This window comes from Palaemon carinicauda, chromosome 2, assembly GCF_036898095.1.
Source record: "Palaemon carinicauda isolate YSFRI2023 chromosome 2, ASM3689809v2, whole genome shotgun sequence".
In the NCBI taxonomy this organism is placed as follows: Eukaryota; Metazoa; Arthropoda; class Malacostraca; order Decapoda; family Palaemonidae; genus Palaemon; species Palaemon carinicauda.
Window position 1 is genome coordinate 41098488 of NC_090726.1, and position 25953 is coordinate 41124440.

The 25953-nt window shown below is 49.9% G+C and overlaps 1 protein-coding gene and 1 long non-coding RNA gene across 2 annotated transcripts in view; both read left to right on the top strand.

Moving 5' to 3' along the window:
* The window catches only part of LOC137624073 (zinc finger protein 585A-like), a 413407-nt gene that overhangs the window by 37880 nt on the left and 349574 nt on the right, over positions 1–25953 (top strand). The gene's annotated exons all lie outside the window — the stretch shown is intronic.
* LOC137624062 (uncharacterized) overlaps positions 1–25953 on the top strand; it is a 56946-nt gene that overhangs the window by 22872 nt on the left and 8121 nt on the right. The gene's annotated exons all lie outside the window — the stretch shown is intronic.

Consider the following 25953-nt stretch of genomic DNA (forward strand, 5'->3'; position numbering starts at 1 on the left):
ATTCCCGTTTTCTGTTCCTCAGATTATCTCTGCCGGCCGGATCGACAACATCGTTGGTCCACCTTTCAGAGTTTTTTCGGATCGCTTTCCCTTCATCGCCTTTTTGGACTTCGTTTTTGGTGAAATACACTGTGTTGGGATTTGGCAATCGTGTTGTTTTTGTTTTTTTGTCTTTTTTCCTTTATTATCATGAGTGAGAAAATTCATTATCATGTTTGTGCGAATGATATTTGCAAGGTGAGGTTGCCGAAAGTTTCGGTTGACCCTCACACTATCTGTATGGGTTGCAGGGGGTTTGAATGTGCTTTAGATAATAAGTGCAAGGAATGCGAGGTTTTAAGTGATGATGATTGGTTAGCTATGAAGCGCTATGTGCGCAAACTTGAGATTGATAGAGTTAGAAGAGCTAAATCAAAGTCAAAGTCTGCTAGTGAGCCTAGCTTAGATTTATCTATTGACCCTTTGCTTGTGACCCCTTTTGAAGGTATTCCTTCCCCAAATGTAGTGACTCCTGCCCCTTCTACAGGATCTGTGCCTACGGATGACCCTGGGTATGCTAAATTAGCTGCTGAATTGGAGGCCATTAAAGCACAGTTGGAGGCCTTTAAAGGTAAGGGTATAGGTGAAATTAGTGCTTGTGAAAGTGCAGTGGAGGTGGCGACTGATCGAATCTGTCATACCCCTAGGTCTAGACCTCTACCAAGCTCCCAGGACCAAGGGAGAAGGTACGTCGAAAGCCGAAAGGGGGTGAGAGGTGCTTATCCTCGGTCAGTCGTCGCCTCAGACAGTCCTGTTGCGATCTCCCAGGCTGCTCTTGACCGCCGTAGGAAAGGCGTGTCGGATACGTTTGTGTCTTCACCTGATCGTTCTCCCAGACGTAATTGGCGTTACGAATCAAGACCAATAAAGAGAGGGTGGAACCGGGACTTGCAGTCTCGCTCTCCCTCTCCCGGTTCGAGTAGCAGAGACCCTGATCCTTCGGAAGACGATTTTGATGTTCCTGTTAAAAGGGCGAAACAGAGAGTCCTTAGCCCAGTTAATCCTGCTAGACTCCCTACTTCTTCTGCCAGCGCTCCCAGTCAAGCCGTATGACAACTGCCGTCTTCGGGACCGCGAGAGCCAGCGGAGGTTGCTAAAGCTTTCATGGTTGTTATGCAGGAACAACTTTCTTCGTTAGTTAAAGCTTTCAGCCACCCTTCTCTGTCCGTCAGACGTAAGGACGTCTCTTTGTCTGTTAAGAGATCTTCTTCTAAGAGAGATTTTAGTATCTCTCCCAAGAAACCTCTGCGCACTTCGTCGGCCGTACGACAACGCACACCCTCTTCATCGGCACGCTGCCAGGAATTTCCTTCCCCCCTCTCCCGGCGCCAGGACGATACTGCCTCTCGTTCTCGGCGCCATGACGATTCCGTTTCCCTTTCGAAACGCCTGGACGTTACTGCCTCGTTTCTTAGGAAACAGGATGAATGCAGTCTGCATTTTCAAGGCGAAGGCAGCCTGCATCTTCAGGACGCTTCCGTTTCTCGTCATCGTGACGATACTGCCTCTCGTCATCGTGACGATACCGCTTCTCGTCATCATGACGATACCGCTTCTCGCCGACTGGATGTTAGCGGCGCTCGGCGCCAGGATTCAAACAGCTCTCGCTGCCAGACTGCTGGCAACCCAACTCTTCGGGATGTTATCCATGAGCAGGACCTCGAAGATATTTCGGAAGAGGAAGAAAAACCTGCCGACTCTTCTAGTGATTATAAGGTTCTTTCTCGCTCTCTTTTGGAACTTCATGGGGAGGAATTTCAACCTTCGGCCCCTCGTTCTCCTCAGTCTCAATTTACCAGGAAGAAAGCTACTAAGTCTTCAGCCTTCATCAAAATGAAACTTTCAATTTCGGCCAGGAAAGCTCTCGCTAAAGTGGATGATTGGATGAAGGAACGGAGACAAGCTGTCAAGACCACCTTTTCTTTTCCACCGTCTCGGCTCGCTTCCAAGGCCGGTATGTGGTATGAGACATGGGAACCTTTGGGGTTAGAAGTGCCTTCCTCCTCCCAAGGTGACTTCTCGGCTCTTGTGGACTCGGCAAAAAGGCATGCTTTAAACTCTGCCAAGGTGATGTGGTCCATGTCGGAGCTTGATCCCCTCGTCAAGGGAATTTTCAGGGTTTTCGAGGTTTTCAGCTTCCAGGACTGGTCTCTCGGGACTCTGGCCAGGAAGTCTGAACTCCTGGAGGACACGAAGGACCTGACGAGTATCATGTCCTGCATGGACAAAGCTCTAAGGGATGGAGCTAATGAATTGGCTTCCCTTTTCTCAGCAGGGGTCTTAAAAAAGAGGGCCCTTTTGTGCTCCTTCACCTCTAGATCTGTGACTGTTGCCCAGAAGTCGGAGCTACTTTACGCCCCTTTTTCACGTCATCTTTTTCCTGAAGCTCTGGTCAGAGATATCTCCCTTTTTCTGGCTCAGAAGGCTACTCAGGACCTTTTGTCTCGGTCGGCTAGAAAGACCTTACCTGTTGCTCCTGCTCCTCTGAAGGAGGAGGAGAAGAAGTTTCAACAGCCCTTTCGGGGCAAGATCTCCTCGAGAGCGGATTTTAGGGGGAGAAGACAAGAGTCAGGGCCAAGGACCAGCAGGGGTGCGTTTAGGCCCCGGTCCAAAAAATGAGATGGAAGTCCTCCAGACACCAGTAGGGGCAAGACTGTCTCGTTTTTGGCAGTCTTGGAAAAGGAGAGGGGCGGACACCTGGTCCCCCTCAGTCGTCAAGGAAGGTTACAAAATCCCCTTTTTAAAGAAACCACCTCTCTCAGACTCTCCCCTAGCCTTAGTGGCTCAGTACACCGACGCGGGGGAACGAGAGGCTCTTCTGGAGCTAGTCGACCAGATGTTGGTCAAGGGAGCAATAGAGCCAGTTCAAGACCTCGCCTCCCCAGGCTTTTACAATCGCCTGTTTCTGGTTCCCAAGAACTCGAGTGGATGGAGACCAGTCCTAGATGTCAGCTCTCTGAACGCCTTCGTGGAGAAAACAAAGTTCTCCATGGAGACGACTCAGTCAGTGCTGGCTGCAGTTCGTCCAGGAGACTGGATGGTTTCTCTCGACCTGCAGGACGCTTATTTTCACGTCCCCATTCATCCGTCTTCGAGGAGATATCTGAGGTTTGTGTTTCAGGGCAAGTGCTTCCAGTTCAGGGCACTTTGCTTCGGTCTCAGCACAGCTCCCCAAGTTTTCACCAGACTAATGGCGAATGTGGCAGGCTGGTTACACCAGGAGGGGATAAGGGTCTCCTTCTATCTAAACGACTGGCTGATCCGGTCACAGTCGAAAGAGAAATGTCTGGAGGACTTAATGAAAACTTATACGATCACTCAGGACCTGGGACTCATCGTCAACTGGGGGAAGTCTCAGACCGAGCCGAATCAGACTATTCTCTATTTGGGGATAGTTCTGAATTCAGTTCTTTTTCAGGCTTCTCCCTCCCAGGAGAGGCAGACCAGGTGCCTGGACACAGTCAAAGACTTTTTGAGGAAGCAGGAATGCTCAGCAAAGAAGTGGATGAGTCTGCTGGGAACTCTATCCTCCCTGGAGCAGTTTGTCCCTTTAGGGAGACTGCACCTAAGGCCTCTGCAACACTTCCTTGCAAAGGTTTGGAACAGAAAGATCCAGGAGGACACTTTTTCTTTTCCCATTCCGACAGAGATCAAGGATCTTTTAATGTGGTGGCTGGACCCAGCTCTGTTGGGAAAAGGGATCTCCTTGTTCAAGAAAAACCCCGACCTAGTGTTATTCTCAGACGCGTCCGAGTCAGGCTGGGGAGCAACACTAGGGAACAAAGAGGTCTCGGGTATTTGGGAAGGGAGTCAGGTCAGTTGGCATATCAACAGGAAGGAAATGATGGCCATTTTGTTAGGGCTCAAGGCCTTCAAAACCTCGGTGTCGGGAAAGACTGTGGAGATCAATTCTGACAACACCACAGCTCTCGCGTACATAAGGAAGCAAGGGGGAACTCACTCCCTCTCTCTGTTCTCAACTGCGAGAGAGCTTCTCCTCTGGGCGAACGAGAACGAGACCCAGCTGTTGACAAGGTTTGTTCAAGGGCAGAGAAACGTCAGGGCAGACATGCTCAGCAGGAGGGGACAAGTCCTTCCTACAGAGTGGACTCTCAACCCGCATGTCTGTCGGAGCCTCTGGAAGTTGTGGGGTAGACCAGTAATAGACCTTTTCACCTCCGGTCTAAACAAGAGGATCCCCAACTACTGCTCCCTAGTCCCGGATGAGGAAGCTGTTGCAGTGGATGCCTTCTTGATGGATTGGACGGGGCTGGACATGTATGCCTTTCCCCCGTTCAAGATCATCAATCTGGTTGTCAGGAAATTCGCTCTCCTCGATTTGGGACGAATGATCCTAGTGGCTCCATTTTGGCCTGCGAGGGAATGGTTCACCGAAGTGGTAGGGTTGCTGATGGACTTTCCAAGAAGACTCCCGGCAAGTCCAGATCTTCTCAGACAACCCCACTTCGAGAGACTTCACCAAAACCCCCTCGCTCTCAATCTGACTGCCTTCAGACTGTCGAGAAGCTCGTTAGATCTCGAGGCTTTTCGGCACAAGCGGCGAAAGCTATTGCCAGGGCAAGGAGGATCTCTTCACAAAGAGTCTACCAGTCAAAGTGGGAGACCTTTAGAGCTTGGTGCAGGAGGCACAAGGTTTCCTCGTCCTCTACCCCTCTAAGCCAGATTGCAGACTTACTTTTGTACCTCAGGCAGGATGCTAAGCTGGCTGTATCTACCATTAAAGGATACAGGAGCATGCTCTCAACCGTCTTTAGGCATAGAGGCTTAGAGTTATCTCAGAATAAGGACTTGCAGGACCTCATTAGGTCTTTTGAGACAACGAAGCAGGTGCACTTAAGACCCCCTTCTTGGAACCTGGATGTGGTGCTTAAGTTTTTGTGCTCCAGGAAGTTTGAGCCTATCTCGCAAGCTTCTCTGCGAGATGTGACTAAGAAAACCCTCTTCCTTTTGTCTCTAGCGACTGCCAGGAGGATCAGCGAGGTCCAGGCAATCGAGAAGCGTGTAGGCTTCACCCTAAATGGAGAGGTTTGTGCCTTGAGGTTCGACTTTCTCGCCAAGAATGAGAACCCTTCGAAACCCTGGCCTATGACTTTTGAAGTCCCTAACCTCACGAATCTAGTAGGTCAGGAACAGGAAAGCCTCCTCTGCCCGGTTAGGGCTCTCAAGGCTTATTTGGCCCACACTAAGAGCTTGAGGGGTGCTTCCAACTCCTTATGGTGTTCGGTGAAGGATCCTCAAAAACCCCTGTCAAAGAACGCTTTGTCCTTTTTCCTGAGGGAAACTATTAGGGAAGCCCACCTCTTTTGTGAGGAAGAAAACTTCGCCCTGTTAAAAGTATGGGCTCATGAAGTAAGGGCCATTGCTGCTTCGCTGGCATGCCGGAAAAATATGTCAGTTAAGCAGATCATGGACGCAACGTTCTGGAGGAGCAACTCTGTCTTCGCTTCTCATTACCTCAGAGAGGTAAGAGTGGACTATGACAAGTGTTATACCTTGGGCCCATACGTAGCTGCGGCTTCTAGATTAGGCAAAGGAGTTACTACCCCCACTCAACCTTAGTTTATGTACTTGTATATGGGTTTGTGTTTTTTATGGTTGTCTGAGGTCCTCGTCCTGTGGTACGGTTCCCTCAGTCCAGATAGATAGTTTATATCTATTTCTGCAAGGTTAGATGGTTAGCTTTAGTAAGGTTGCAGGTTTTTTATATGGGAAGGTAGTTTTCTGAAGTCTAGTCAAGTTGTTGGTCCTACCCCTTTGACAGACTTGATTGAGTTGTTTGCAGCGTAGCAGGTCTACTCCTGGCTGAACACTCCTAAGGGAAAGCGACTCCAGAGGCAGTTACCTTTGAAGTCAGCTACCTTAGCAGGTAAGGAATCAAGGTGTTTGTTCTCCTACAACTCTTTTGTTGTTTCCCCAACTATGTTTTTCTGTCTGTTTCCCTCCTCCAAATGTGTGAATCAGCTATATATATATATATAACTGCCAGGTAAGTTCTATTCATAAAAATTGAGTTTTTATGATAAAACAAAGTTTTATGAATACTTTCCTGGCAGTTATATATATATTTTAAAGCCCACCCACCTCCCCTCAGGAGACAGGTCGGTCAAAGATAATCTGAGGAACAGAACCACCATAAGGCGGTTGCCGCGATTTTCGATTAAATTCTGCCGCAGTCGGTGACTCAGCTATATATATATAACTGCCAGGTAAGTATTCATAAAACTTTGTTTTATCATAAAAACTCCATTTTTGCTTTTTCTAGTTTCTGTGTGTTTGGAAGTTGGCCTCGACCGTTATCATCGCTATGCGCAAGTGCCCTGGACTCGCTGGCCGCCCTTGTGGGACCTTCATGTCAGCGGAGGACACCGATCCTCACACCCTTTGCCCGCAGTGCCGAGGTCAACGGTGTGAGAGAGAGAATACTTTCAGTGAGTGTAGGGAGTGGTCTGCCTCTCAGTGGGAGAAGTTCGGCCGTCGGCGTAAGAAGAAGTCCAAGAGAGACCGTTCTCCTTCAAGGGTAGCCTTGAAGAAGGAAGGCTCTAAGGACTCCTCTTCCGCCGCCCTAACCTTCCCCAAAGCTTCACTCGATCGGTCTCTCGTGAGAGGCCGTCGAGTGGTAGCGCAGGCCCTAGTGGTGTTTCCCGACCTCGGGGGGCGGGAGAGGGCGTTGCCTCCCTTGGCGAGGCAGCTCCCTCTTTTCCTCCGGGGGAGGGTATTATGGATTTTATTGAACATGACCAAACTGTCTCTAATAATGATTTGTTTCAGCTTTGGGCTTCCTTGGGGCTTAAGGGTTCGCCCTCCAAGGAAGCCCTGTTTGACCTGATCCAGCTGGGGGCTGCAGTCAAACAGTCGCCGGTAATACCTGAGGTACTGTACTCCCTTTGGATATTGTCGACTCTGTCTTGGCAGGGCCTTCCGACGGGTCTGGTCAAACCCCTGCTGCTGCGCCTGTTGCAGACGTTGCTGAAGGCTCTCCTCCCCCCTTCAAACATCCTTCGAGGGGAAAGGGGAGTCCCACGGTCTCTCCTGCGGGGGGGTCTCCCTCTCGGGGGAGCGCGCTGACAGAGACTCCTCTTCAGAGGACCGATGACTTGGACGCCCTTCCTCAAGGTCGAATTTGCCGTAAGGCCCGTCGGCCTCTCCGCAGCAGAGGACTTCCTTCTCCCTATAAGGGAGTTAGGAGGCGCCTCTTTGGGTCTTCCTCGCCTGCGCCTTCCCCTGAGGAGGAGCCTCCCCGTCAGAAGCAGACTGTCGCAGTATCGTCCCTTGACCTCTCCGCAGATCGTTCGCGATCTCCTTCGCCTGCCAGACCTTCCGACCTGCCTTCTCCGTTCCTGGCTGCAGATGCGCTTTGGGCACCTTCTCACCCTGTCATCCGACAGGCACCGATCCCTTCGGGGAAAAGGGACTCTACCCACGGTGTGGGTAAGTCCCTTGCACGTCAGGGTTCCCCTGCGCGCTCAACTGCGCGTTCGCGTGCAGTAGCGCACAAGCGCTCTCTAGAATTGCAGTCTTCGGACTCAACTCGCCAGCGCTCTCCTGCTCGCCAGTGCTCTCCTACTCGCAGGTCTCCTGTAAATCAGCAGCGCCCTCATGTTCCTGATGTGCGCAAGGCGCACCTTCATTCTCCTGAGCGCCCTCCTTCTCCTGCGCGCAGACGCGCAACTACGCAGCCTGTTCCTGATGCGCGCCCAGAGCGCCAACGATCGCCAGATCTGGACTTAGGCAAGGGTTCCATCCCGTCGCCTCGCCCTCGCGCCCTTCTGCTCCTGCGCAGCAGCGCACGCGCTCTCCGGTGCGCCCATCTAGAGCTCCTGTTCGCGAGCGTTCGCCTGCGTGTTCTTCTCCTTCCATCTCTTCGGATGCGCACAGTAACCTTACTACGCGCCAACGATCTCCTGCGCGCCCGCGCGATCACTCGCCTGTGCGCAAATGCTCTCCTAAGCGCCAACGCCCTCTTCAGGCTGATCGCTCCAGATCTCCGACTCGTCCGCGTGATAAATCGCCTGTGCGCAGTCGTTCGCCTGTCCGTGGTACGCGCCGTCATTCTCCGTTGCGTTTTCAGGAGTCCACGCGACATCGCTCGCCAACGCTCCAGCACTCACCAACGCGCTAGCGCTCGCCGCCTTGCAAACGCTCGCCAAGTCGCTCGCGACATTACTCTCCCGAACATCACCGTTCACCTACGGGCTGCCAGTGGTCGCCTAGTTTTCAGCGCACCCCTTCACCTACGCGCCCACGTGCACCTTCACATGCACGCCAACGCACCCGCTCGACAATGCGTCCCTTCGCACGCGCGTCCGCGCGCCCACTCGCCAGCTCGCTCACGCGGCCACTCGCCAGCAAGCCCGCGCACGAATGCGCCCACGCGCATTCTTCTCCATGCGGCAACGCGCCTGCGCTTCAAAAATCGCCCGCGCGCTATCACTCGAATGCCCCATCGCGCGAGCGCCGCCGCGATCCCCATTCTCGCAGGGATCATCAGCGCGGCCAACTGATAGTGACGCCGACTTCCAGATCTTCCTCTGGATCGCCACCGCGCAAGCGTAGGACTACCTACCAGGATCAGGACCAGGAAGGATCTACGGAGAGGTCCATGTAACATTCTCTTTCTTCTTTTCAGGCAGGCCCCGTGGTGTCCACTCCGAAGGGTCAGGAGATCCCCTTCCCTTCAGCAGGGATAACTGACACTGCGTCAGTTACCCGTCAGCCTTGGTTCCGTCACATAATGAACGTAGTGGTTCAGGCTGTGAAGCCTGCCCTCGTTGATTTGGGACTTAAACCAACGGCAGACTCATCCCCGCTGAAGAGAAGGAGAGGAGTGGACTGCGTGGTGACTTCTCCCCGGGAGAAGTTGGCTCCCAAGAGGTCCGTCAGGAAGGCTCCTTCCCCTTCGCGGTCGGTTTCTCCTTCTCCCGTGGACGAAGTTTTTCCGTCCTCAGGAGAATCCAGTGAGGCAGGGGTTTCGCCCACGGCACCAATGGGAGGAACCCCTCCTCTTAGGAGAGAAACTTCTCGCGAGGAAGGTTCCTTCCAGACCTCTTTGCTGGAGTCCTGTATTCCTCCTAGGAGGGAGCCCAAGGACTCCAGGATCCGTCCAGAGCCAACCAGACCCCAGGAGAACGTCCACGTGTCTCCCCAAGATGAGCCTTTGAGGACCGGAGACTTAGCTGCCAGTCCGCAAGGAGGAGAGCAGTTCGAGTCAGAACACGCTTTCTGGCAGGTCCTAAGCTTGATGAGGCAACTCAACAAGTTTAAGGACCCATAGACTGCCCCTCGAGAGGGCAAGGATACGGTGCTAGACCAAGTCTACGGCACCCAGAAACCTCTTAAGACCAGCGTAGCGTTGCCTTGGTCCAAAGGGGTGAAAGGGGCCAGGGACAGGGTTGAAGCCCAGCTCTCCGAGCTCGCCTCCTCTGGTCGTTCTTCTGCCGGGCACAAACTCCTCCCGCCTCCTCGAGTACATCAGAGGAGGTACTTCGAGATCATGGGGGATTCCAGTATGGCTCTTCCACTTCACCATTCTGTGGAAGAGCTGACCAGGGGAACTTCTCTCGAGAAGCTCTCTGCTCGGCAGGTGACATTCTCGGCGCCGGAGATCCTGTGCCTAGAGAAGGTCGCGAAGAGTGCCATGCAGGCAACTTTGTGGCTGGACATTTGGCTGGGATCTCTGGGCATCCTATTGTGCTCTGAGGATCTGTCCAAGGAGTGCAATAGGAAGGCCTTGGAGACCTTCCTCCTCTCGGGCACACGTTCGATCGAGTTCCTGGCTCACCAGGTTACTAATCTGTGGGCTAACTCGATCCGCAAGCGTCGTGACACAGTGACCGAGAGGTTCCATCCGAAGGTCCCCGCCGTGGATGTCTGCAGGCTCAGGCACTCCTCCATCACTGGGAGAGATCTGCTTGAGCCCAAGGAGATAGAACGAACAGCTGAGAGGTGGAGGAGATTGAATCAGGATTCTCTCCTCCAGAGGGCCCTTACATCTCGGCCCTACAAGCCTCCAGTGCCTCAACAGCAACAGCAGCCTCGCAAGACACCGAAGCAGGCTCCGGCAGCTAAGACAAGTGTGTCTAAGCCGCAGCCCTTTTAAACCAAGGACAGAAGGCGCGGCAAGTCCTCTAGGGGAGGAAAGAATCCTAGGGGTAGCGGCTGAGGCCGCAAACGCTAGGATTGGCAATCCCCCTGCGTGTCCACCTGTGGGGGGATGCCTAAAAAGTTGCGTGCACAGGTGGCAGCAACTTGGGGCCAATTCTTGGACGGTCTCCGTGATCGGCCAAGGTTATCGCGTCCCATTCATGACATCTCTACCTCCCCTGACAGCGAATCCAGTGTTGCTGTACTCCTATGCCATGGGATCGGCAAAGGGGTTAGCCCTTCGGGCAGAAGTCGAGACCATGCTCAAGAAGGATGCTCTCTAGGAGGTCGACGACGGCTCTCCAGGCTTCTTCAGTCGACTCTTTCTTGTAAAGAAGTCGTCTGGAGGCTGGAGACCGGTCATCGACCTCTCAGCCCTGAACAAGTTTGTCAAACAAACTTCGTTCAGCATGGAGACAGCGGACACGGTCAGACTTGCAGTGAGACTGCAAGACTTCATGTGCACACTGGATCTGAAGGACGCGTACTTCCAGATCCCAATCCATCTGTCTTCCAGAAAGTACTTAAGATTCAGCCTAGACAGCAAGATCTACCAGTTCAAGGTGCTGTGTTTTGGTCTGTCTACAGCACCTCAGGTGTTCACCAGAGTGTTCACACTGATTTCGTCTTGGGCGCACAGGAATGTCATACGTCTCCTCCGTTATCTGGACAACTGGCTGATCCTGGCAGACTCGGAGTAGACCCTTCTTCGACACCGGGACAGACTTCTGGAGATTTGCCAAGATCTGGTGATCTTTTCATACTTTGTTTACTTACCTGATGGAGGCAGTCAAAGCAACTTATCAAGTAATTCTCTGTTTCTTTTGTATTTCCTTTTGTTTATTCCATTTGTATTCATTTGGTTTAATTAGTTTTACTTTGAGGATCTAACATAGTTTGTATTACATTTATTATGGGGTCTGCTAATTATGTTCATGGTGGTTTCAGGGAATAATCTACTGAAGTTTAAGTTGAATAAAGCTTGGGTAGCAGCAGCCAAGTCTTTTAATGTCATAACAATTTATTCAACTTAAGCTATGGAGAAACTAATGAAGCCTGCCCGTTTGGATCTGGACCCTAGCCTTCCTTTTGCAGCAAAGGAATGGTGGCATTGGCACAAGACGTTTTCCAACTTTATTCAAGAATGTGGTGAAAATGCACCAAATAAATTAAGGTCACTCGTGAACTATGTCAGTCATAATGTGTATGAATACATTGAGGAGTGTGTGGATTATGATACTGCCATTTCTACATTGGAAAAGTTATATGTTAAAGCACCTAATGAAATATTCGCCAGACATTTACTTGCTACTCGCCAACAAAAGGCAGGGGAAACTTTGGATGAGTTTCTGAGAGAATTGCGTAAATTAGGTAAGGACTGTAATTTTAAGCCAGTTAGTGCAGAATAATACAGAGAGGAGTTGATCAGGGATGCTTTTATAAATGGTCTGGCCTCACCTGTGATTCGGCAACGTCTTCTTGAAAATAAAACTCTAGACTTACAGGCAGCTTATGACCAGGCTTACTCTTTAGACCTAGCCCAACATAATGCTAGTTTTTACAGTCACATGCTTCCTCATGTTGGGCATACTGCTGCTGTGGTTACATCGGATCATGAACTTATCACAGATGATCATGTGAAGAGTGGACCAACGTCTGAGAGCTGTGAGGTAACTGCTGGAACTCAAGTATTAGCGACTACTCTGTCCATGAAGAGAAAGTGCTTTTTTTGTGGAGGTCCCTATCATATTCGTGCACACTGTCCAGCTCGGGATTCTTTTTGCAATAAATGTGGCAAGAAGGGGCACTTTGCAAAAGCATGCCTGTCTAAATCTGCATATGGAGGTAAATCTACAACAGCTACAGTATTTGATCCCTCACAGTCATCTGTTCTTGCAGCTAATGCTGGTACCTCTTTTCCTCAGAGCCTCTATCGGGCAGCTACCTCAGCAACAATTAAAGGACGAAAGTTGACAGCCCTTGTCGACTCTTGCAGCGATGACAGTTATATAGATGAAGAGGTAGCGTGGGAATTGAAGCTACCAATACATCCCACTGATAAAGACGTCGCTTTAGCACAGAAATCTTTGCATACAAACTCTCCAGGTTATGTCAATGTAGACTTGACTCTTCATCTTAATGGAGAAACTTATCCATCCACGCGTTTAGCAGTAATGAAGGATTTATGTTCAGGAGTATTACTTGGTCAGGACTTCCAAGAGCAGCATCAGAAAGTGACTATTGAATACGGTGGGCCGAAACCAGCACTCAACTTATCTGGTGCTAACCCCTACAGCATTTGTTACCCAATTGTAAGCCTATTGTCACTAAATCAAGACATTACTGTAAAGATGACAAAGAATTCATTGAAGCGGAGACTAGTCGTCTCTTGGCTGAGGGAGTTATTGAGGATAGCATATCACCATGGAGAGCTCAAGTTGTGGTGGTTAAGGATTCCTTTAATCGGCATAAGAAAAGGATGTGTGTTGATTATTCGCAAACTATAAATCTGTTTACAGAACTGGATGCTTATCCATTACCAAGGATTGACACCATGGTTAATGAACTCTCAACATATTGCGTATTTTCGACTTTTGACTTGAAAAGCGCTTACCACCAAGTCCCACTAAAGGAAGCAGACAAGAAGTATACAGCTTTTGAAGCCGACGGACGCCTGTACCAGTTCTGTAGAGTACCTTTCGGAGTTACCAATGGAGTTGCAGCCTTCCAACGAACTATGGATAAGTTGGTGAAAGAAGAAAACTTACAAGGTGCTTTCCCATATTTGGACAATATCACTATTTCTGGACACACTCAAGAACAACATGATCAGAACATGCAGCGCTTTCTTGATGTCATCAACAAGAGGAACCTAACTCTCAATGCTACTAAAACTATTAAATCTGTGCGTACCATTAATATTCTTGGCTACTGTGTGGGGAATGGTGTAATAAAGCCTGACATGGAAAGACTCCGGCCTCTACAAGAACTACCACCTCCCACTAGTCAAGGATCTTTAAAGAGGGCAATGGGTATGTGTGCTTATTACGCTAAATGGATACAGACTTTTTCTGCTAAGATTCAACCACTAGCAAGAGTAAAGAAATTTCCTTTAGATGAAGAAGCTTTGCAGGCTTTCGAACTACTCAAACATGAACTTGAAGGAGCAACGCTACACTCTGTGGATGAAAATTTGCCTTTTCAGGTCGAATGTGATGCCTCGGAAGTAGCAGTCTCAGCAGTACTCAACCAGAATGGCAGGCCCGTGGCCTTCGTGTCTAGGACTTTACAAGGAAGTGAAATTCACTATCACATCGTAGAGAAGGAAGCCATGGCTATCGTGGAGGCTGTACGTAAGTGGAGTCATTTTCTTGCTAGACAACACTTTGATCTCGTTACAGACCAACGTTCTGTGGCCTTCATGTTTGATAACAGGAAACACACTAAAGTTAAGAATAATAAGATCCAGGAATGGCGGATGGAACTCGCAGCCTTCAGTTATACAGTACATTATCGCCCCAGTAAAGAGAATGTGGTTCCTGATGCCTTCACCCGAGCTTTTTGCGGTTCCGTGGTTTCTATGTCATCTACCCTCACTGAACTACATGGGAATCTGTGCCATCCAGGAGTGACTCGCTTGTTGCACTTTGTGAGATCGAAAAATCTTCCCTTTTCCACTGAGGACGTTAAGAAGGTCTGTGCTTCTTGCAGGATATGTGCAGAATTGAAACCAAGATTCTACAAATTCCAAGAAGGAACACTCATCAAGGCGACACAACCAATGGAGAGATTATGCATTGACTTTAAAGGACCAGTTCCGACGGCCTCGCGCAACCCATATCTACTTATTGTGGTTGATGAATATTCTCGTTTTCCTTTCGCTTTTCCGTGTCCCAACATGAACATAACTACAGTGATTAAGTGCTTAAAACAAATATTCAGCCTGTGTGGGATGCCTCAGTATATACATTCGGATCAAGGAACCTCATTCATGTCCAGGGAGCTCAAAACCTATCTCGCACTGAAGGGAGTTGCAACAAGTCGAACTACCCCTTTTCATCCAATCGGCAATGGGCAAGTGGAGCGGCTCAATGGTACTGTATGGAAGGCAATCCAGCTGGCACTCAGGTCTCGAAATCTTCCCGATCAGCACTGGGAATTAGTACTCACTGATGTGATACATTCACTTAGATCCCTTCTGTCAACAGCAACTAATGGCACACCCCATGAACGCTTTTTTGGATTTCCGCGCCGCTCATCCTTGGGGAGCTCTCTGCTTTCGTGGCTTATGTCGTCAGGACGGTATTATTGAGGAAGTTTGTCAGAACAAGCAAAAATGAACCCCTAGTGGATGAAGTTGAACTATTATCTGCCAACCCAACATTTGCTAACATTAGACATCCCAGCGGACGAGAGTCAACGGTTTCCTTACGTGACTTTGCCCCATGCCCTAGGGATAACTCTGTTTCTGAAAATCAAGAACTACCTTCTGTTTCATTGTCACCAGAGGCCATACCATCTCAATCTCCAGTATCACCCAAGACAACCCATCAAGAGTTTCCGGAAGGTATGGGACTTCACCCAGAAGCTGAAATTAGAACAGAGGCTGCATCACCTCCAGTACGTAGATCAACCCGGGTGTCAAGGGCTCCGAACCGATATGGGTGGGATTGATTACTTATGAAGTGATGTAACCAATTTTATACTGTATCTAGAGGGGAAGAATGTTATAATATTGTTTTGTCCTTTTGCTCTTTCATACCTCACTCTGAACCTTTTGTCTGGTGATCTTTTCATACTTTGTTTACTTACCTGATGGAGGGACAGTCAAAGCAACCTATCAAGTAATTCTCTGTTTCTTTTGTATTTCCTTTTGTTTATTCCATTTGTATCTATTTGGTTTAATTAGTTTTACTTTGAGGATCTAACATAGTTTGTATTACATTTATTATGGGGTCTGCTAATTATGTTCATGGTTGTTTCAGGGAATAATCTACTGAAGTTTAAGTTGAATAAAGCTTGGGTAGCAGCAGCCAAGTCTTTTAATGTCATAACACATGGTAAATCTCCAGAAGTCCTCTCTGCTTCCAACGCAACGACTGGTATATCTAGACATGATATTAGACACCGATCTCCACAAAGCCTTTCCATCAGACGACAGGATAGCAAGGTTGAGGAAGATCGCGGAACCTTTCCTCAGGCGGGAAGAGCTTCCAACCCAATCATGGTTCCGAACAGCCGCCTCAGGATAAGATCCCTGCAATGGCGGCTAAAGTCCCGGTGGAATCAAGGCTCCGATTCTCCGGAACTGACGGACCTTCGGTGGTGGCTGAACGACGTGAACCTTCGGAAGGGAGTGGATCTTCTCGTCCTCCCCCCGGATTTGACTCTGTTTTCGGACGCGTCAAAAGAAGGGTGGGGGGTCCACATTCTGAACCAAAGTATCTCAGGCCTCTGGTCAGAATCAGAAAAGTACCTCCACATCAACCTGCTAGAAATGAAGGCCGTTTTTCTGGCTCTTCAACAGTTCCAACGGACCCTGGCGGGTCACTCCGTAGTGATGATAAGCGACAATACCACGGTAGTGGCTTACGTCAACAAGCAGGGAGGTACCTTTTCTCAACAGCTATCCCATCTTGCAGTAGAGATTCTGAGATGGTCTGAAATCCACTCGATAACACTTTCGGCTCGCTTCATTCCTGGCAAGAGGAATGTGCTCGCCGACAGTCTGAGGAGAGCGACGCAGATAGTGAGTACCGAGTGGTCTTTGGATTCTCAGATAGCCAACAAAGTCCTGACTTTGTGGGGTTCCCTGACAGTAGATCTGTTCGCGACAGCCTTGAATTTCAAGCTGCCCCTGTACTGCTCTCCAGTCCTGGACCCCAAGGCTCTCTGGCGAGATGCTTTTCAACAGAGGTGGGACAACATCGACGTTTACGCCTTCCCACCATTCTGTCTGATGAGAAGGGTGCTCAACAAGACCAGACTATCGGTCAATCTCTCCATGACTAATAGCTCTGCTATGGCATCACGCGGAATGGTTTCCGGACCTTCTGCAACTCCTGACGGAGCTTCCGAGAGAACTACCCCCACGACACGAGCTACTCAGACAACCACACTGCAACATCTTCCACAAAGCCGTAGCTTCACTTCGGCTTCATGCCCGGTGACTATCCAGCGTCTCCTTACGGAGAGAGGATTTTCGCAATAGGTTGCAGACAGGATGTCTCGTCACCTGCGCAAGTCCTATATCGGAGTCTACCAGGCGAAGTGGAAAGTCCTCTGTGGTTGGTGTCGTGGGAGGGGTATCTCTCCACTCGATGCCACTATTCCAGAAATAGCTGAGTTTCTCGTGTATTTACGGGGGGAAATGCGCCTTTCTGTCTCGGCGGTGAAAGGCTATCGCTCAGCCTTAAGCCTGGCATTCAGGCTGAAAGGAGTGGACATTTCCTCTTCGTTAGAACTTTCCCTACTCATACGTAGCTATGAGCTTACCTGCCCTCAGTCAGAAGTAAGACCTCCTCCTTGGAACGTGGTTCAGGTCCTCAGGGCTCTGAAGAGAGCCCCGTTTGATCCATTACGCCAGGCCTCTGATCGCCACCTGTCTTGGAAGACGGCTTTCCTACTCGCTTTGGCCTCGGCCAAGCGAGTCAGTGAACTTCATGGTCTTTCTTACGACGTCGCCCATTCAAGGGGATGGGGGGAGGTAACGTTCAGGTTCGTCCCTGAGTTTGTTGCCAAGACTTAGAACCCTGAGGTGTCAGACCCTAGGTTCGACTCCTTCGGGGTAACGAGTCTTCATTCTGTAACAAGCGACCCAGACCATCTGTTACTATGCCCAGTGAGGAGTCTGAGGCGTTACTTGAAAAGAACAGCTGCAGTCCGTCCTCATGTGCAAGCGTTATTCGTGAGCACAGGAAGGACGAAGAGGAGGGTCACCAAGAACACCATCTCGGCCTGGATTCGGAGGGTTATTCAGCATGCCTTGAATCCTGACCCTCCTCCGTCACGTCGCCTTAGAGCGCACGATGTCAGAGGCATCGCTACGTCCCTGGCTTTCAAGAGAAATTTCTCTGTGACGCAGGTCTTACAAGCTGGGGTCTGGAAGCTTCAAACGACCTTCACAGCCCACTACCTGCAGGACGTGACCCACAGGAAGCTCGATACCTTCTCTATTGGTCCTGTGGTGGCTGCACAACAGCTGGTCTAACCTCAGGCTCCTTAATGGACAGGTAGCAGAAGGTTGGGGGCATTGTTACCCGGTTTTAGTCGGCGTGAATGAAAGAGTACGTCTGTCCCTTACTTCTTTCTTCATTCTCCCCTCCCTTGGGGAAAGCAGCATCCTGGTCTCTGCATAGCTGACCTCATCCTCTGCAGGTAAACCATGCTCCCTTGTGCTCCTAGTATTAGCTTTAATACTGTTTGCGTCCCCCATAACCTGACGAGGTGGTATTGGGAACGCCCTAGCCTAGATTTCCATCTAAAGAATTCCAGATCAACTTCCTAGGACGATTCACACCTTCCTCCACACACAAGCTTATGTAGGCCGCACATTCGTCGCAAGCAGTGAACGTGCGAGGTGCAGGGACCCCCTTTCTCGAGTGCTGCCCACTCTGATTTCGAGTCCCTGGGTAAAGCCAAAGCCAGTAAGGCTGGGAACTTTCCGCCCTTCCTAAGGGGTAAGTCACCCTATGTAAATAGCGTGGTTTGTATTTCGGTTACGGAACAAATGACAAATTCGGAGATAATTTGTATTTTTCCTAACCATACAAACCTTAGCTATTTACACATATTTGCCCGCCAGCCCTGTCCCCCAAGTCAAGTCCTACCTCTAAGTGAAGTGAGACAACTCACCAGTGTGTGGGGGGGGAGGGGTAGCAAGCTACCCCTTCCCTACCCCCTGCTAACTAGCGCGGGGTTAGTTAACCCTCGTTAAAAATCTAATGGCTCGTCATTTCAGCTACGCCGAAAGTAATACCCAATGTAAATAGCTAAGGTTTGTATGGTTAGGAAAAATACAAATTATCTCCGAATTTGTCATATTTAAACTTTTAATGAGGTATTAGTAGTAGCTAGTGGGTAGGCCCCTCCCACCTGCTATGTAGCATAACCTTCAGTTGGACTTCGACTGCCAGAGAGTACAGACAAACTTCTCGGTGGCCTCGTCTGGCTGTTTGAATCTTCTTTTTTTATTAATTTTATTAAATGGAATTGTAGACTAAATCCATAGAGGATTCATTGGCTAGATTCATCAAAAAATAGCTAGTTCCTTGTGAAGTGCAGTGCCTATCTAACTAAGGCAAGTGACTCCCCAAAAGAGATTAGTTTACCAAATGTTTAACTGGGCTCCACAAGGCACTAGAAAAGTTAGAAGAGCCAGGCCTACATGGCTGAGAACTACAAAGCGTGAAGTGGGAGATGTTGAGTGGAGAAATACTGAGACGACTGGCGATATTTAGCTGAGGCCCTTTGCGTCAATAGGCGTAGGAGGAGATGATGGTGATGATGATGGTATCGTAGACAGTTGTGTTTGAGGTGTGTTAATGGAAAAAACCTAATTGTTCTGTAACTGAAATACAAACCACGCTATTTAATATGGGTATTACTTTTGGCGTAACTGAAATGACGAGCCATTAGAATTTTGACGAGGGTTTACTACCCCCATCGCTAGTTAGCCGGGGTAGGGAGGGGTAGCTTGCTACCCCCCCATCACACACCTGTGTGGTGAGCTCACTTTATTATCGACTTGGGTGGGAGACGGACGTGTCCGCTCTCTCCCTTGCCTCTTTGACAGCCATTAATGCTTTTTGTCTTTTTTACTTACTTTTTCTTATACTTGTAAATATATACTGTATAAACATTCTTTATGTTTATGTATATATTTGTGTATAGAAATGTAGTAAGTTTTCTTTTCAGTGTTTGTGCTGTGTGTGTGATGTACGACAGCGACACCTGCGTAGTGCAAGGCCACCACGGTTACACGTCATGGGGTACGGCCTCTCCCTCTTGGTCCTTCGGTCGTTCATTCGGTTTTTCCGTTAACTCGGCCGCCGTGGGGAATCGTCATCGCTGAACTTTCTTCATTCATCTATTATCTTCGCTGTTCCTCCTTTCCTATGGGGAACTTGGTTTCTCAGCGAAGGGAATGTGGGAGTTTAGATTGACTACGGTCTCTCTCTTTACTCGAGGTCGTTCACCCCTTACTACTACTACGTACTATTACGGAAGCTCCTTTCCCGTTGCGGGTTGGGTTGCTACTCCGTTTATTTGTCTCAATTATTTTTAATGAAATCTAATTGCATTTTTAACTTTTCAGCTTCTCTGTGGGGAACACTTAGTGAACATTCTTAGATGATTTAGATAATTATAATTATAATTATAATTCTGATTTTATTACAATTACTCCGCCCTCCCCCTTCTCCCGTGAATGTCAGTGGGGGAGGAGTGCGCATACTTAATTTTTTTAATTCTTATTTTTTTGCTGTTCCCTCGGGGTTACTCTTCGGAGTTCCGCCCTGGGGAATCTCTGTTAAATAATAATTTAATTTTATTTTCCCAGTTAACTATGCAGTTTTTCTTCATTTGAGTAAGAGTGCTAACGAAGCAGAGCTGTTCTGTTTGTGCCTGGGGAGTCTGCTGTCACTGCCATCCCTCAAAGGACATAGTCATGGGCGTTATCTCTTCTCTTAGAAGTTCTCCCGTGGCAACATGCCTGCACTCCAGATCATCTTAGAATGCTATAGGAGGTTCGCCTTCAGGGGTTGGGTAACTTCCCTTCCGAGGGAGGTTCTCTCCCTGGGTGTTAGATCTTCTCCCTGCAGAGGGAGAACTTCCCATACCTTAATAATTCATCGCCGTCGACTACTGTGCTGCTCTTCGGCCAGACTTTTCTCCTCCCTTGCTGAGTTTCTCTTCCTTCAGGGGTGGAGCACAGTCTTGGCAAGTCTCTTCTACGAAGTGTTCACCTCTCTCGTTCGCGTGAGAGGCCACTCATAGAGACTCCTCTTCGGAGGATTGCTCCTTATAAGGTCAGCTTGCTGATCCAACGGCCCTAAGGAGCGCCATCAACAGTGTCTTCAAGTCTCTTTTACGAAGTGTTCACCTCTCGTTCACGAGAGAGGCCACTCATAGAGACTCCTCTTCGGAGGATTGTTCCTGATTAGATCAGCTTGCTGATCCGGACCTCTCCGCAGATTTGTTCGCCATCTCATGGACCTGCTGACCTGCCGTCTCCGTTCCTGACTGCTGACACGCTGTGGGCCCCAACGCATCCTGTTGTTAAACAGGTATCGATCCCTTCGGGGAAAAAAGGGCGTATGGGCAAATACTGTACTGCACATACTTCCCTTAAGCGCCAGGTTTCCCCTGCGCACCAACGCTCACCTGTGCATCAGCGCACATCGTTGAAGTTTCCTGAGATTGCGCAGGCGCTCTCCAGTGCTTCAGCCTGCGAGTGTCTCCAAATCTTTTCTACGAAGGGTACCTCTCTCGTTCGTGGGAGAGGTCTCTCATGGAGCCTCGGAGGATCAAGCAGAACTTCCAGTGTTGAATGTCCTGCCAGCTGACCTACCGATCTTCCAGCTCAACCTTGTGCTGCAACGAAGGACTTCGGCCCTGGACTCTAAAGCTGACCTGCCTACGGTCCTCATCGGGGATGCCCGCCCTTTTTAAGGACACATCCCAGTTCCTGATCGTCTTGTCAGCTGACCCTTCAACCTAGTGCGTGAAGCGCGCGCTCGCTGACCATCTTCTTACGCGCGCAAGCGCTATCGATCTTCTAACAAGCGCGAGTGCCGACGATCTTCTTACCCGCGCAAGCACCGACAATCTTCTTACGCGCGCAAGCGCCGACGATCTTCAAGCACCAACGATCCTTTTCGCGCGATAGTACCGATGGTCTCCCGCGCGCGTGCCAATAGTCTTGCGCGCTCGCGCGTGCCAATAGTCTTGCGCGCTCGCACGCACCGATGGTCTTCCGCGCGCACGCCAACAAACTCCTATGTGCTGCAGCATGCTCCAACATTCTGGTCCACACGAGCTCTTCATTCTGATCCTGCACATCAATATGATTCCTGCACATCAATATGATTCCTGCACACTCCATGAAGTCTCGCCCGCGCGCCCGCATCAGCGCTTCGACAGTCTCTTGCGCGCGACCCCCTGGTATTCCCCATCGCACGAGCGCCAGTACGCTCCCTAGCGCAACCACCAATAATACCCTCCCCCGCGCGAGGCTGCCGGACATCGCGCGGTAAGGGTGCCATCGCCACATTCCCCCCCCCCCCAAGCACAGAACAGCTCGCTTGCCAGTGGGGGGGGAAGGTTCCAGAAAGGCCCAGCGACATGCCTTCCTTATCTTTTTACAGGCAACTTCCCCTCTAGAGGGAGTGTCTGACAGCGCAGCCGTTAGCCGGCAGCCTGGTTTGGGACTCTAATCAGAGCGGTAGCACTCTCTGAGTTGAGCCACAAATCCTTGGTTACATCCACTCCCCCAATGAGGAAAAGAGGAGTTTCGGACGAGGTAACTCCTACGAGGACGTAGCTGTCTCCTCGTAAGTCTTCGAGGCAGGCACTCTCCCCCTTCAGACTTTTCTCCCTCACCTTCGGACAAAGTTTTCTGCCATCAGGAGAGTCACGGGAGGGGAGACATTCCCCAATCACACCATTAAGGGAAACCCCACCTCGCACAGTAAAGTCTTCTCGAATAGGGGTGGAGAAGAGCCTGCCTCCGTCGTGGTTGGAGTCCTGCATGGGAGGGAGTCAAAGGACTCCAAGACAGTAACGGGAGTCCCCTAGCACCAAAATCTACAGGCTCAGATTTTCTCTTGTTATGGGAACGAACCTGTTTGAGCCTAAGGACGTGAAGCAGGCGGCTGAGAGGTGTAGGAAGTCACCAAGACTCCCTCCTATATGGGGCTTTGACATTCAAGCCCTATAAACCTCCAGCACCTCAGCAACCACGTCCCACCCAAACAACGGCAGCTAAGACAGTGGGGTCTAAGCCCTTTCCGGTCAAGGACAAGAAAGGCAATTAGTCCCCCAGGGGAGGGAAGAATCCTAGAAGGAGCAGCCGAGGAAACAAACGCTAGGATTGCCAGTTCCCCTGCATGCCCGCCAGTGGCGGGATACCTACAAGGTTGCGCAGGCAGGTTGCGGCAACTCAGGGCCGTTTCCTGGACGATTTCCGTAATCAGTCAGGGATATCGTGTCCTGTTCACAACACCTCTACCTCCCCTGCGGATGAATCCGGTGTCATTTAGCACCCTTGCCATGGGATCAGCAAGGGGGCGAACTCTGTGGGCAGAGGCCCAGATTAAAGCAAACTCCGGTCAGCATGGAGACCGCAGACACAGTCAGTCTTGCTGTAAACCGCAAGACTTCTTGTGTATACTGGATCTGAAGGACGCGTACTTCCAGATCCCAGTCCATCCATCTTCAAGGAAGTACTTAGGATTCAGCATAGACAACAAGGAGTACCAGTTCAAGGTGCTGTATTTCAGTCTCTCCACAGCACCACAGGGTTTCACCAAAGTGTTTACCCTAATATCATTGTGGGCACTCAGGATCGGCTTCCGTCTCCTCCATTATCTGGATGACGGCCTGATCCTAGCAGACTCGGAGTAACTCCCTCTTTGACACCAAGACAAACTTCTAGGACTTTGCCAGGACCTAAGGGTCAGGGTAAGTCTCGAGAAGTCCGCTCTGCTGCCCAATCAAAGACTGGTTCACCTAGGCATGATTATAGACACCAATCTCCATAAGGCCTTCCATCAGACGACAGGATAGCAAGGCTGAGAAGAGTCACAAGCCCTTTCCTCAGACGAGAAGAGCTTCCAACCCAATCGTGTTTACGTCTCCTCGGTCACCTTTCACCCTTGGCTCGTCTAGTTCTCAACGGTCGCCTCAGGATGAGGTTTCTCCAGGGGCGACTCAGGTCCTAGTGGAATCAAGACTGCGATTCCCCGGACATCATGATCCCTATGGATCCTGCGGAACAGACGAACCGTCAGTGGTGGGTGACAGACGAGAACCTATGAAGAAGAATGGATCTTCTCGTTTCCTTCCCACGGATTGGATGCTGTTTTCGGACACCACAAAAGGTGGGGGGGGGGGGGCACGTTCTGTACCACAGTACCTCAGGCCTGTTTTCAGAATCGGAAAAGTGCCTCCATATGAATCTGCTAGACATGAAGGCTGTCTTCCTGGCCTTTCAACAGTTCCAACAAAGACCTGGCGGATCATTCTGTGGTGTGATGAGCTACAACACCACAGTAGTAGCTTACATCAACAAGCAGGGAGGTACCTTTTCAGAACAGCTATCCCATCTTGCAGTAGGGATACTGAGATAGACCGAAGTCCACTCGATTCCTCTATCGGCTCGCTTCATAACAGACAAAGGGAATGTGCTCGCCGACAGTCGGAGCAGAGCGCCTCAGATAATGAGTACCGAGTGGTCCTTGGATCATTCAGTAGCCAACAAAGTCCTGACTTTGTGGGGTTACCCGACTGTGGATCGGTTCGCTACAGCGCTGAACTTCAAGCTCCCGCTGTATTGCCCCCCAGTCCCAGATCCCAAGGCACTCTGGCAAGACGTCTTCCAACAACGGTGGGACAGCACCGACGTATACGCTTTTCCCCCGTTCTGTCGGATGAGGAAGGTGCTCAACAAGACCAGAATATCGGTCAATCTTTCGATGACCCTTTATAGCTACACTATGGCATCACGCAGAATGGTTTCCGGACCTTCCGCAACTCCTATCAGAGTTACCAAAAGAGCTCCCTCCACGACACAATCTACTCAGACAACCACTGCCAACATCTTTCACAAAGCCGTAGCTTCACTTCGACCTCACGCCTGGAGACTATCCAGCATCTCCTCACTAAGAGAGGATGGTCGCAACAAGTTGCGAACGGGATGTCTGGACACCTGCGTAGGTCATCCGCAGGGGTCTACCAGGCAAAGTATCGAGTTTTCTGTGGTTGGAGTCGTAAAGGGGTATCTCTCCACTCGATGCCACTATTCCAGCGATAGCGGAGTTCTTCATATATTTGCGGGAAGAATGCGCCTTTCAGTCTCGGCAATGAAAGGCTATCGCTCAGCCTTAAGTCTAGCCTTCAGGCACAAAGGAGTGGATATTTCTTCCTCGCTGGAACTTTCCCTACTCATATGAAGATATGATCTTACCTGCCCTCAGTCGGAAGTGAGACCTCCTCCATGAAACGTGGTTCGAGTTCTCATGTCTCGTAAGAGACCTCCCTACGAACCATTACGCAGGCTTCAGATCGCCACCTAACTTGGAAGGCGGTGTTCCTACTAGCTTTGGCCTCGGCCAAGCAAGTCAGTGAACTTCATGGTCTCTCGTATGACATCGCCCATGCAAGGGGATGAGGGGAGGTAACGTTCAGATTCGTCTCTGAGTTTGTGGCTAAGACACAAAATCCGGGAGTGCCGGATCCTCAATTCGACTCTTTCTGGATTTCGAGTCTTCGTTCTGTAACAGATGACCCAGACCATCCCCTACTGTGTCCAGTAAGGAGTCTGAGGTTATATCTCAAAGAATGGCTGTATTCGTCCCCAATTGCAAGCTTTGTTTGTGAGCACTGGGAGAACGAAGAGGAGGGTCACCAAGAATACCATCTTGGCTTGGATTCGTAGGGTGATCCATCTGTCCCTGAATCCTGACCCTCCTCCATCATGTCGCCTTAGAGCGCATGATGTCAGGGGCATAGTTACACCCCTGGCCTTCAAGAAGAACTTCTCAGTGACGCAGGGGTGTGGAAGCGTCAGACGACCTTCACAGCCCACTACCTGCAAGACGTGACCCACAGGAGGCTCGATACGTTTTCTATTGGCTCTGTGGTGGCTGCACAACAGCTGGTTTAAACCTCAGGCTCCTTAATGGACAAGTAGCAGAGGGTTGAGGGCATTGTTACCCGGTCTTAGTCTGCATGAAAGAAAAGGTATGTCTGGCCCATATTCTTTTCTTCATCCTCCCCTCTCTTGGGGAAAGCAGCATCCTGGGTTCTCTGCACAGCTGACCTCAAACCACTGCAGGTAAACCATGTTTCCTTGTGTTCCTAGTATTAAGTTAATTCTGACACGTCCCCATACCCTGACGAGGTGGTATGGGGAAAGTCCTAGCCTAAAGTTTTCCATCTAAGAACTTCAGGTCAACTTCCTAGGACGAGTCACACATAATCCTTCACACACAGCTTATGTAGGCCGCAGCCCTTGCATAGCAATGTGCGAGCAAGGTGCAGGGACTCTTTATTATTGAGTACTGACAAACTCAGATAATGAGTCCCTGGGCAAAGCCAAAAGCCAGTATGGCTGGGACTTTTCCACCCTTCCTAAGGGTTGAGTCACCCATATTAAATAACGTGGTTTGTATTTCAGTTACGGAACAAATGACAAATTCGGAGATAATTTGAGTTTTTCCTAACTATACAAACCTTAGCTATTTAATCAAACTTGCCCTCCAGCCCTATCCCCTGTGAAGTCCTACCTCTAAGCAAAGTGAGCTCACCACACAGGTGTGAGGGGGGGAGTGGTAGCAAGCTACCCCTCCCTACCCCTCACTAACTAGCGATGGGGGTAGTAAACCCTCGTTAAAATTCTAATGGCTCGTCATTTCAGCTACGCCGAAAGTAATCCCCTTATTAAATAGCTAAGGTTTGTATAGTTAGGAAAAATACAAATTATCTCCGAATTTGTCATGTTATGCAGTGGGAGAGAGTGTGGTACCAGGAACC